General features: G+C 33.6%; 1 long non-coding RNA gene across 1 annotated transcript in view; it reads left to right on the plus strand.

The window, feature by feature from the left end:
- LOC129135885 (uncharacterized) overlaps positions 1-13279 on the plus strand; it is a 42980-nt gene that overhangs the window by 16580 nt on the left and 13121 nt on the right. Inside the window, exons 2-3 of the long non-coding RNA XR_008536967.2 lie at positions 3827-3930; positions 7223-7345. This is a non-coding gene — a long non-coding RNA (uncharacterized LOC129135885). The remainder of the gene's footprint in view (positions 1-3826; positions 3931-7222; positions 7346-13279) is intronic.

The raw sequence follows: 13279 nt of genomic DNA on the forward strand, positions 1-13279 counted from the left end.
GAGTTCATGTCCTCTGTAGGGACATGGATGAAATTGGAAATCATCATTCTCAGTAAACTATCGCAAGAACAAAAAACCAAACACCGCATATTCTCACTCATAGGTGGGAATTGAACAATGAGAACACATGGACACAGGAAGGGGAACATCACACTCTGGGGACTGTTGTGGGGTGGGGGGAGGGGATAGCATTAGGAGATATACCTAATGCTAAATGACGAGTTAATGGGTGCAGCACACCAGCATGGCATATGTATACATATGTAACTAATCTGCACATTGTGCACATGTACCCTAAAACTTAAAGCATAATAATAATTAAAAAAAATGTAGAAAAGCAAAAAAAAAAAAAATGTGGCACATATACACCATGGAATACTACACAGCCATAAAAAGGATGAGTTCATGTCCTCTGCAGGGATGTGGATGAAGCTGGAAACCATCATTCTCAGCAACCTAACACAAGAACAGAAAACCAAACACCGCATGTTCTCACTCATAATTGGGAGGTGAACAATGAGAACACATGGACACAGGGAGGGGAACATCATGCGCTGGGGCCTGTTGGGAGATCGGGGGCTAGGGGAGGGAGAGCATTAGGAGAAATACCTAATGTAGATGACGGGTTGATGGGTGCAGCAAACCACCATGGCACACGTATACCTATGTAACAAACCTGCATGTTCTGCACATGTACCCCAGAACTTAAAGTACAATAAAAAATGTCAAATGTGGTGGCATGTGCCTGTGGTCTTAGGTACTCAGGAGGCTAAGGCAGGTGTATTGCTTGAGCACAGGAGTTCAAGATTACAGTGACATATGATCATGCGATTGTCCTCCAACCTGGGGAACAGAAGAAGAAAACATCTCTTAAAAAAGAAAAAAAGAAAGAAAAGCTGATCCACAAATTCATATAGAATTGCAGTGGGCCCTGGGTAGCCAAAACAACCTTGAAAAAGAAAAATGAAGATGATAGACTCACACTTCCCAATTTCAAAACTTACAACAAAGTTACAGAAGCAACTTTGTAGTTACAAAGTACTCCAAACAATCTAGTACTCTTATAAGTATGAACACAGACTAATTGAAGATAATCCAAAGTTGAGAAATAAACAACACGTCTATGGCTAAATGATTATCAACAATGGTGCCTGAACCATTCAATAGGGAAAGAATAGTGTCTTTTCAAGGGATGACTTATTTCCACATGCAGAAGAATGAAGTTGGGCCCTTACCTCACTCCAAATATAAAAATTCATTCAATGTGAATCAACAACCTAAATATAAGAGCATAAACTATAAAACTATTAGAAGAAAACATCAAGGTAAATCTTCCTGACCTAAGATTTGGCAAGAAATTCTTAGATTTGACAGAAAATCATAAGTGGGAACAAAAAGATAAATTTAGACATTATAAAAATTAGAACTTTAGGGCATCAAGATACATTATTTAAAAAGAGGAAAAAAAACTTACATTATGGGAGAAAATACTTTGCAAGTTGTGTATCTAATAAGGATTTAGTATCCAGAATATAAAAACTTCTGAAAACTTAACAAAAAGACAAAGACCCCAACTTAAGAAAACAAGTAAAGGGCTGGGCATGGTGGCTCACGCCTGTAATCCCAGCACTTTGGGAGGCCAAAATGGGCGGATCACCTGAGGTCAGGAGTTCGAGACCAGTCTTGCCAACATGATGAAACCCCATCTCTAATAAAAAATAACAAAAAAATTAGCCGGGCATGGTGGCGGGTGCCTGTAATCCCAGCTACTTGGGAGGCTGAGGCAGGAGAATCGATTGAGCCTGGGAGGCAGAGGTTGCCGTGAGTGGAGATCGTGCCACTGCACTTCAGCCTGGGCAACAAGAGTGAAAACTCCCTCTCAAAACAAAAAACAAAACAAAAACAAGTAAAGGACTTGAATAGACATTTCTCCAGAGACAATATACAAATGGTCAATATGCACATGAAAAGATTGTTGGCATCACTGGTCATTAAGAAAATGCAAATCAAACCAAAATGAGATACCATTTCACATTCCAATTAAAAATTGGAAAATAACAAGTGCTGACAAGGATGTGGAGAAATTAGAGCCCTCCTACATAGCTGGTGGGAATGTGAAATGGCACAGCTTCCACAGAAAATAGTTTTGCTGTTCCTCAGACAGTTAAACATAAATTTACCATATGATCCAGTAATTCCACTCCTAGATATATATTTTAAAATATCGAAAATAAGTACTCATATACTTTTCACAAATACTTATAGCAGCACTATTAACAACAGCCAAAAGTATAAACAACCCAAATTTCCATCAACAGATGAATATATAAACAAAATGTGATGTATACATACAACAGAATTTTATTCAGCCATAAAAGGGAATGAAGTACTGACACAATGCTGCAACTTAAACGAACCTTAAAATTGTTATGCTAAGTGAAAGTGACCACATACTAAAAGTCACATATTTTATAATTAATTTCTTATGAAATATTCAGAATAGGCAAATCCCTAGAGATGGAAAGTAGATTAGTGGGTTGCCAAGGGATCAGGAATGGGGGTAATCGGGAGTGATTAGTTAATGACTATGAGGTGTTCTTCAATGAACAAAACGTTTTGAAACTAGAAAGAGATGATGGTTGCACAACATTGAGGATGTACAAAATGTCACTAAATATACATGTTAAAATGGCTAATTGTATGTTTTGTGACCTTCACCTAAATTTAAAAAAAGGAAGAAAAACATGCTTTTGAATATTACTTTGTGAACTTTTACACGCATATATAACCCAAGACTCCACATTTCCATTCATTTTTCATTATAGGAAATGGATCTAGCTCTGGAAGTGTTGTATACATATCTCATGTTTCCCAAGGATTATAGTTAAACAATTATATTCAATAAAGAGAATATTGATTCTCTTTGTATGTATACATAAATTACATATATACCTTATATATAACATATATACACATTTAAAGGAAAAGAAGATGCATAGTACCATGTATGTATGGCTGCATTTGTTTTTGTAAAATGACACATATATGAAATTATAATCCATAGAAAACCTCTGTAAAATACATAATACACTAAGGGATAAAAATGGTTTCTTTTGGAAAGAAAAATATTCTTCAGAACGAGACTAATTTCTAAGTTTATGTTATATTATTGATGTTTTTAAACAATATACCTAAAAACTTTTTATAGAAGCATATTTAGAAACTATTTTAAATAGATACAGAAAATGTTATGGCAAAATATTCCAGTATTTATATTTCAATGATTAAAATATACACAATAATAATGGGTACATGTACTCAACAATCAAAATATTCTAGACCCCACTGTGCATGCTATGTTGTCTTTAATTCTCAGAAGAACACCAGGAGATTCGTGACATGATTACATCCATTATATAAATCAGCAAATATGGAAGGTAAATATGCAGCAAAGCCAATGACTTAAAGATTTTATGAATTAAACATCAAACAAAATATATAATTTTTCAAAGAACACATATATGCAGAGAATGCCAGTGAACTCCAAACAAATTAACAGATAATCTTCCTATCCTTCCAGATTTAATATGCTGTGCTTATCTGTAGCAGCTTCCCAAACCCAGATATTTTGGTATATATATGTCTGTGTGCCCCATTTCATATTTTGGGATTTTTATTTTTTCCTTTCTTCATGAATTATTACGTCTTTGCCTTATGTTTGGATACCTATAACTAGATAATATAATAAATATAAAAATGTGAAGATAAAGCACAATATATAGATACTATATTTAGTATATCCCCATTCTTTAATTTATCATTACAGGTTTGCATCATGTTTCTTCCTTTATGGTCTAGTGTTGGATATATACAACTTAAGCAGTCATTTATTTGTGTCTCAAGACTTATTCAGAGCTGCGGACATCCCCAGTAAGTCTCTTTCTTTTTTTGTAATGAAGTGCTTCAGTGGCAGGATTTCAATAGCTTTTGTCTTCTTCTTGGCTGTATATTCCAATGTGAGATTTGATTGTTCTTTAATTAACAGGACTAGAAGTTTTTCAAACTAATGACAAATTTTCTAATATTTTCTTGTACTGATATTATCAATTACCATTGAAACTTGATCTTTTGATATACTTTTATATTATATGATAACTCAGAGATTAAAATATCTTACTTCCTCTAATGACAGAAAATAATATGGAAAATATGGCAGTCTTTGAGTATCACAAAGATATATCAATCATCTGTTCCATGCCAGGCTTTGTGTTAGTAGCTGAAGTTAAAGGAAAATATGTGTATGTATTATTGAAAACCCTACTGAAGAAGAGGCTTACATTTGTACTTTAAAACTAGTAAATGCTAAGCTAGAAGTGAAGTGTGCAAATGTTTTTGGGAATTATTAAAAATATTTACTAAATGCAACTTGGGAGATAATTTGTAGCTTCCTGGGTAAGACAAAAAGGCAGCAGAACTACAAAATTGTGGGAGTGAATATGAAGTAAGCATCAAGGATGACATCTATTGTTCATCCTGGATTTTTCTGATGGATGGTGATGATTTTAACTTTGATCATGTGGAATTTGAAGTATGCTGTGGGCCCTTCAGAAGGAAATGTGTAACCCTGAGATGCATATCAGAATCCTGGGGAAAATAAAAAAAATTTAAATCAGGGATTGACAAAAACAGTTAATTTTAGTGCCCAGCAGGACATCTATACTTGAAAAGAAAAATTAACAAAAACTCTAGAATCAAAGCCAAGGAGTATGTTACATGTCTCTGCGGTTGTTTATGTGTTTCTGTCCTTAAAGACTTCAGATTTAAATTCTGCAGGCTTGTAATTGCTGGGATAATACATTTAACTGTGAAAGTTCATGTTGTAAAACAAGTTTAAAATCTTCAATACATTAATGTTTGCCTATAGTCTCAGAGCCACATGCTGCTCTGTTGCAGAAAAAAAAAATTATTCTCCATTACCACTGGATTCTGGACAACCGCAATAAATATGACATTGGCAGAAAACTGTAGGGCAAAAAGAAGAGAACCCTTGAAAACCATGAAAACATTGTTTTCTTGATACCTGTGGCAGTGGCTGGGTCTCCTTCATGGTTTCAGTTCCTGTCCTCAACATAACATCTATCCCTATTACAATGACCTCAATTAGCTTACAACAGAGAACCATTACCACCTCATTTTCCATCATCTTCTTTCTGTATTCTACATTTTATTCAGTTTTACAGATGTCTAATGAATACTCTCTCCAGTTCTAAAATCCTCTTGGTTTTCAAATTTCAACTAATCATTGACTTCCTGTTCTGTATTTTAATAGTGAATATTAAGTTGACTTAAGACAGGTATTATTTCTCATTTACAGTTTAATCAGTAGTACCTATTTATGTTTAGCACCTAGTAGATATCTAATTAGTAGTTATTGAATATATTGATGAATAACTTTTAGTGAGGGAAATTAAATTGAATTAAGATATGTATTCCACTGGTTCTATGAACATTAACAAAGCTATCTGATAATCCTTTTGTGTTGTTTGGTTTTTTAAAAAGTGTTTAAGTTTATAGGGTACAAGTATAATTTTATTGCATGGATAGATGGTGCAGTGATTAAGTAGGTGCTTTTAGGGTACCCATCACCCAAATAACTTACATTGTACCCATTAAGTAATTTCTCACCATCCACCCCTCCATCCTGCTGAGTCTCCATTGTCTCTCATTTCACACTCTAAGTCCACTGTACCCATTGCTTAGCTCCCACTTACAAGTGAGAATATGAGATATTTGTCTTTCTGTGCCTGAGTTGTCTTATTTAAGATAATGGCCTCCAGTTTTATCCATATATCTGCAAAAGACATTATTTCATTATTTTTTATGGCTGAAGAGTATTTCATTCTGTACATATGCCACATTTTCTTTATCCAGTTGTCCATTGATGAACACTTAGGGTGATTCCATATCTTTGCTATCGTGAACACTGTTGCAATAAACATATGAGTGCAGGTATATTTTGGTAACAATTTATTTTCCTCTGGACAGATTCCCAATAGTGAAATTTATGGATTAAATAATGCTTTTATTTTTAGTTCTTTGACAAATCTTTGCACAGTTTTCCATAGTAGTTGTACTAATTTACATTCCCACCAACAATGTATAAGCGTTCTCCTTTCTCATCCTCACCAATATCTGGTTTCTTAAAACTCTTTTTAATAACAGCCATTCTGACTTGTGTAAGGTGATATCTCACTGTGGTTTTACTTTGCATTTCTCTGATGATTAGTGATATTGAGCATATTTCTATATGCTTATTGGCCATTTGCATGTTTTATTTGGAAACATGTCTATTTCTATCTTTTGCCCATTTTTAAATTGGATTATTTCATTGTTTTTGAGTTTGGTGCAGATATTGTAGAGCTTGACAAAGAACTTTAGGGTGCAGTCCTGAGAGTTACACAAATTTGAATTTAAACAAAAATATGCTGTTTTCTAGGTGCATGATTGGAGGAAAAAACTTTTTAAAATGGTGGAAATAATAACAAACACTTATTATTTTAACTGTCAATTATTTTAACATAATTTGTCAACACTGGGTGACACCAAATTTGTATAGGGACCAACTGTAATCTCAGCACTTTGGGAGGCCGAGGTGGGCGGATCATGAAGTCAGGAGATTGAGTCCATCCTGGCCAACATGGTGAAACCCCATCTCTACTAAAATACAAAATATTAGCTGGTCATGATGGCACATGCCTGTAGTCCCAGCTACTTGGGAGGCTGAGGTAGGAGAATCGCATGAACCTGGGAGGCAGAGGTTGCAGTGAGCCGAGATCGTGCCACTGCACTCCAACCTGGCAACAGAGCAAGACTGCCTCAAGAAAAAAAAAAAAAAGTATGAAGCAAGTAAAAAATGGGGGAGATAGAGCTAAGGTGGAATGTACACACTCTAATCAATGCAACAAATCAAACAAATTTATTTAACTTATTAATGATGGGTTTTAAAATTTTAATTATAAAATTACTTAAGTTATCTAGCTGAAAGTAAATGCTAGTTAATGGCAGTTCTTTTAATAATTGTATGTTCTTGGAATAAACCTGCTCTGAAAAATAATCATCTAAATTACTGAAAGAAATTGAACCTAAGTACTTTAAATGCAAGAGATTTCACAACATGTAACATGAAGAATACTGTATTAGAAATTTTATTGTATTCTCTTAGCCTTCTGTTTGCAGATATGCCACATCTTCACCTTGGAATAGTTATGATTGGAAAAGGATCCATGGGAATGTGCTTCAGCATTGGAAGACTCCATAGTTGTGAACTCATACCTACTGCAATCAGGTAAGGCTGAAGATTCCACTGAGAAATGCAACTGGTGTCTGCCTGGAACTTCCCGATGTACATAAGATTAAATGAAATATCTATTTAAAGAAATTTCAACAACCTCCCTCCCCACATCTGAATTTGTATATTTAGTGTAACATTCTTAAAGACCCTATAATTCTCTTGGGTTGTTTTAAAATAACAACCAATAGCTAATTTACAATAAATAATTATTAGGGTATTGCCACCTAATACCTTTTTATAATCAAGACCTCCACATTTGAGACTTATTTAGTTATTTTTTGAGACGGAGTCTCACTCTGTCGCCCAGGCTGGAGTGCAGTGGCATGATCTCGGCTCACTGCAACCTCTGCCTCCCAGGTTCAAGCGATTCTCCTGTCTCAGCCTCTTGAGTAGCTGGGATCACAGGCGTGCATCACCACACCCAGCTACTTTTTGTATTTTTAGTAGAGACGGGGTTTTGCCATGTTGGCCAGGCTGGCTTCAAACTCCTGATCCCAGGTGATCTGCCCATCTCGGCCTCCCAAAGTGCTGGAATTACAGACGTGAGCCACCGTGCCTGGCTGACCAAATTTGAGACTTATAACTTTCATAGTTGAAAGTGATAAAATCCAATGGTGGAATTAGAATTGCAGGCTCCAAGGCAGGGCAATACGCCATGATCTCACGCACACACACATACACATACACATACACACACACACACACACAAACACACACACACACAGAGCATTCCTCTGCTTTGTTGACAGATAATAATCTGTGCTGTTAGCCTTAAATTAAATCTTAAATTAATATATATGTATATAACACATCTTGATTTTCTGGATCAAAACTCTCAAGTCTCACTCCTAAAATATGTTCTTTAACATAGAGAAGAGAAAGTAGTGTTTTTTTATTGCTTGATTTTTATTTCTTTCCTTCCTCTTTGTAACCTCTCAAGAGACAAAAGTTTAAAAGAGAGCAGAAACAATGTGTGACATCATAGCACAGTGACTAAGAATATGTTGTCAAAAAAATGAAAAATAAAAGGATGTAAACCAGAGACTTTGGAGTCAGGAATATTTTACTTTAGACATTGATTTATTGCCTTACAACTTTGTTAACCAAACTGATGTAATCTTTGCATGTAAAAAATATGGATGAAAACTAAAGTTAGTAGAGGAAAATACTATATTAATTGAAAATGCCACTTGTAAAGAAAAAATAAATTATGTAGATCTTATAGAATACCAATAGTAAGAGAGTAGATATAAAAAAATACATCAGTAAATATATTAAATATAAGTTGATTATTCCAAGTAAAAATCCAGAACAGCTAGTTTGTACAAAAATAACAAATCCAACTCTATACTACTTACAACATAAACATAAAACATAATGTGTCAAATACAAAGTTTGAAAGTAAAATAATCAAAACTACAAGGTATTCAAAAACCAAAAGAAAAATATTGATATCATATAAAATTGATATTGATATCATATAAAATTGGATTTGATGGAAGACATTTTGCTGGAAATACAGTGCATTATTCCATAATAATAAGAGGCAATAAAGTAGGAAGACATAAAGACTTAAAATCATGTACACCTGACATCATAGTTCAAAAATATATTAACCAAACACTGAGAAAACTAAATGGACAAATAAACAAACTCAAAATCATATTTTGAAGTTTTAACATATCACCCTTAGGCAAAAAGTTTACTCCAAGTAATCACTTGTGACCATCATAATTTACTAAATTGACCAGATTACATATAAAACTGTTATGCCAAAAAGCTCTACATAATTTATTTATAAAGATAGTCCATAAAACAAGATTTGACAAATCTTAAATGGCTAGAATAATTTAGAACCTAAATGATATTAACCTATAAATCAGTAACAGAAACTAGAAAATTATTTTATATTAAGAAATTAGCAACCAAAAATACATTTCTTTAAAGGAAGTATTTTTAAACAATACAGTATAAAAATAGAAAATGATTTTGAATGAAATAACAAAATATGAAATATCAAAACTTGTAAAATAACCTAAAGTAGTAATTACAGTAAAACGTATAGCTTTATAAGCATGTGTTAGAAAACATGAAAGGTAGACTATATGTTATTCTTCCCCCAAAGCTAGGAAAACCACATAATATATCCAAAGAAAGTAGAAGAAATGCCAGCAAGTTTGTTTGTAAAAATTGTAAAATGATTCTAAAATATTGTATGTAAATGCAAACTGGCAAGAATAGTCAAGATCCTGAAAAACACATCTAGAAAATTCCCCTTTCACACACTAAGCTCAATTAAAAGCAATGTCATTTAGCACAGTAAAATATTGATTTAAGGATAGACAAGTATGTCAATGAAACACAATAGCAAATCCAGAAATAAACACACACATAGGTGTGAGTCTGATTTAATGACAAAGATAATATTGCAATGCAGTGAGAAAATGATGGTCTTTTGAAAAAAAAATCTGTGCTAATTAGATATTCCTATAGAGAAACATGAAACTTGGCTCATATGTTGCACAAAAAAATCAATTTCAAATGGATTACATATCTAAATGTGACAGGTAAAATTAGAAAGATAAGGGAATTATAACTAATCATAAAAGATGATTTTCATAGCTTTATAATAGAGAAAAATGTTGAGTAGAACAAAAAAATCACTAAATATAATTTAAAAACTAATAAAAGGAACTAAAGTATAAATATGAACTTCTGGTTGTCAAAGTGGAATTAAGATAAGGCAGGCCACAGAGAGATGAATTATATCTGACTAAGGATTAATCAGCATATATAAAACAAATCAAAAAGTAAAAGGCCAATAGAAAAATGGACAAAATCTTGATGTGTCTTCACAAAATTGGATATACAATTTAACCATTGTGTTGATAATGGTTAAAACAAACTCATTACCCTCAATAAATGCAAATTATATTTAGAACATGATCCCAGCTTACCCCCACTAGAACAGGTAAAAAGTAAAAGAAATTTTAGAAAATCGAAACTTAGGAAAAACAATAGGACATCTTAACAATATTGACTTTCAACTGAAGAACATGGACCCCTTAAAAGGGATGACGAACAACTCTCATACACTGGGGAGAAGCGAAAATTGGCAGAACCCCTTTGCAAAACTCATTGTTATCATCTATTTTAGATTAACCTCTTTATACGCTGTGTTCCAGAGGTTTCACTGTTAAGTTTATTATCCACTGAGAAGTCTAAAACATGTTATCCAAAAAACGTATATTCAAATGCCCATAGCATCACTATTTAACTCCCAAAAGAAACTGACCCAAATTTCCATCAATATAATTTTGATATATTCAAACAATAGAATATACATAGCATTGAGAACTAATGAACTAAACTCTAAGTGGAAAAATAGATAATCTCACAAGAAAAATGGTGAAAGACGACAGACACAAAATGGTATATAGTATGAATCCATATATATAGAGACCAAAAGCAGACAAATTTCTGTATTTAATATTGGACATCAGGAAAGCATTTACCACTCAAAGGTGGGTAGTGACCAGAAGGGAGTAAAAGACCCCCTGGAGTGTTGGTAATGTTCCCATTATTGAGTTTCCATATTTAAAAAACTCATCATGTATTTTTCTATATGCATTTTAAACTAAAATAAATTTTATGAAATGTATAAATGATCACAAACCTCCTGATAAAACTATAGGGAGTTATTTTGAAACCTAATGTCAGCATTTTGACAATGTTTTATTTACATAACCTGGGGGAATGTTGGCTAGTATAACATCTGTACTAGAGAAGAGCTATCTAAATATGAAATATTAGTTAAGTTTTATTACTTGATATAATGCCAGAATCTCTCTTATTAAATTTTACCAGTTACTAATAAGATATTTGTAATTGAAAAGCAATTTTATTAAAATTCTTACTTAAAAAGTACTTGGCCAAAATTCTTACATAATGCATGTTAGTAAAATGGCACAGAGCCTGATCATTCATTTAATCTGTTAAAAGTGGGGGGAAATGATAATATTTTAACCTCCTTTGTTTGAATCACAGAGTTAGGCACTGGGAACATATCAGTGAATAAGACAGACAGATTCTTGACCTAATAAATTTGAATTTTAATGAGACTAATTGACAAGGATTAAGTAAAGGTAAACTTAAAAAAAATCAAGCTCATAATAATCACTCAGAAGACAATAGACAGGTAGCCATAATGGAGCCAGGTAGTGGGTGCTATGGACTAAATTTTGTTCCCCAAAATTCATATAGTGCAGCCTAAGCCTCAGTGTGACTATATTTGGAGTATGGAAGTAATCAAGGTTACATGTGGTCCTAAGTGTGAAGCCAAAATTCAACAGAATTAGTGTCCTAAAAAACAGACATCAGAGTGCCTCCTCTTCCTCCCTGCCCTGTGAGGACACAAGAACGCAACTGTCTGAAAGCCAAGAAGAGAGCCCTCAAGTGAAATCAAACTGACTGGTACCTTTAATCTTGGACTTCCAACCCTCCAGAACTTTAAAAAACATAAATTTCTGTTATCTAACACACCCAGCCTATGGTGTGTTGCTATGACAGCCTAAGCAGACTAAGACATAGGGGGTGGAAGATATTAACAATGGATGTAGATTACTTAGATAAGCTTATTTATAGTAGATTAATTGGCAGTTGTTCCAATTTATTTCCATTTGTTCCAATTTTCTTTTTTAACATTTTTTAAGTATAAATTAAAGACCTGAGCTAGAGAAAAGTTTGGCATAAGAAAGTTAGTATCATTGGTATATAGTTATCAAGGAGAGAGAAAAGGAAAGTTAACATGACTAGAGTTTAACAGACTAGACACTCAATCATACAGAGAGCTTAGTTAGCCATGGTAATACAACTGAATTTTATTTTAAGGGCAGAGTGAAATCACTAAAGCGTTTCAAAAGCAGTAAGAACGAATTCAAATTCCATTTATCACTATATGTGCTATTTTGCTATTGGTGAGTAAGTCTTCAATACATACATTTAGTAATGACACAATTCAAATGATACACTGATCATATCGGGTTGGGAAAAGATGTCAAGAATAACTCTAAAAAGCAATTGCTAAGAGAATGTATTACCGTTCGACCAGCCTTACGAAAGATCCTTAAGGGAGTTCTAAACAGAGAAATGAAAGAATGATACATGCTACCACAAAAACACACTTATGTACATAGCCTACAGCCCCTATAAAGCAACTACATAATAGAAACTGTGAACCTCACACATCAATAATAACTTTGAATGTACATGGTATAAATGCCCCACTTAAAAGGCACAGAGTGGCAAGTTGGATTAAAAATAACATCACCAATTCATCTACTGTCTTCAGAAGACCCAGCATACAGTAACAGCACCAACAGGCTCAAAGTAAAGGGTTGGAGAATGATCTATTAGGCAAACAGAAAACAAGAAAGAGCAATGGTCGCTATTCTTATATCAGATAAAACAGACTTTAAGCCAACAACAGTAAAAAGAGGCAAATAAGGGCATTACATAAAGATAAAAGGATCAATCCAACAAGAAGAATTAACTATCATAAATATATGTGCACCCAATATCAAAGCACCAAGATTCATAAAACGACTATTTCTAGACCTACAAAGACTTAGCCACAAAATAATAGAGGGGGATTGCAATACCCCACTGACAGCATTAGACAGACCATCAAGGCAGAAAACTAACAAATATAAATTCTGAACTTAAATTTGACATTTGACAAATTGGATCTAACAGACATCTACAAAATACACTATTCATCAACCATAGAATATACATTCTTCTCATCTGCACACAGAAGATACTCTAAGATTGAACATATGCTCAGCCATAAAGCTAGTCTCAACAAATTCAATAAAGTTCAAATCAGCTGGGCACGGTGGCTCACGTCTTCAATCCCAGCACTTTGAG

Source organism: Pan troglodytes, chromosome 7, assembly GCF_028858775.2.
Source record: "Pan troglodytes isolate AG18354 chromosome 7, NHGRI_mPanTro3-v2.0_pri, whole genome shotgun sequence".
Classification (NCBI taxonomy): Eukaryota; Metazoa; Chordata; class Mammalia; order Primates; family Hominidae; genus Pan; species Pan troglodytes.